This window comes from Sinocyclocheilus grahami, unplaced genomic scaffold (genome assembly GCF_001515645.1).
Source record: "Sinocyclocheilus grahami isolate Dianchi unplaced genomic scaffold, SAMN03320097.WGS_v1.1 scaffold644.1, whole genome shotgun sequence".
Lineage (NCBI taxonomy): Eukaryota > Metazoa > Chordata > Actinopteri > Cypriniformes > Cyprinidae > Sinocyclocheilus > Sinocyclocheilus grahami.
In genome coordinates, this window is record NW_015505823.1 from 447,822 (window position 1) to 448,515 (window position 694).

General features: G+C 39.3%; 1 protein-coding gene across 2 annotated transcripts in view; it reads left to right on the forward strand.

Moving 5' to 3' along the window:
- The window catches only part of LOC107558389 (mitogen-activated protein kinase kinase kinase 13-like), a 77,971-nt gene that overhangs the window by 519 nt on the left and 76,758 nt on the right, over positions 1-694 (forward strand). The gene's annotated exons all lie outside the window — the stretch shown is intronic.

The window sequence follows — 694 nt, forward strand, 5'->3', positions numbered from 1 at the left end:
TTAATCACAACAATGTATATACAATTACAAATGATTATATATAAATCGTCAGTTTGTTGTTTTTCACACATGCACACAGACATTATTTCATACACGACATAGTCGTGAGATGCAAGAAACATAGACATATGGCAATAAATCTGTAGACGCGTCCATAACAACAAAAGAATACTTTATTGAAGCTTTTCTGATAAGAAGTGTGTGCTGCAAACACGAGCATTTTTGATGATTGTTTCTGTCCAGTCCGCTCGATTTATCATGTTTAACCACAGCTGTCGTCGTTTTTTTGTCTGGCAGTGGCAGCAGATATGAGATCAGATTTCTAATTTTAGGCTGTATTACGTCGATTCTGGCACCCAACATCACAACAAGATGATATTTTAAGCTCATGTAGCTGAATCTGCGCTGGTTGGAATGGGCCGCCTCCAGCTAGCGCTGTGACGTCGCTGAGCCTAGTTACCTGTGGTTGGCCTGGCCGTGCGTCACTCAGAAAACAACAGGCCAATCAGAAGAGAGGCTCATGAATATTAATTAGACAGACCAAAATCGACCTGTTCTCAGCAGAGCTCCTGAGAAAGGAGCTGTAAAAATATATTGACATGGTTTTTGGTACTTATATCGCAAATATATATTCTTAAGGACATCAAAACCTCAAATAAAACTCCAGAAAGGTGTACAATATGGGACCTTTAAA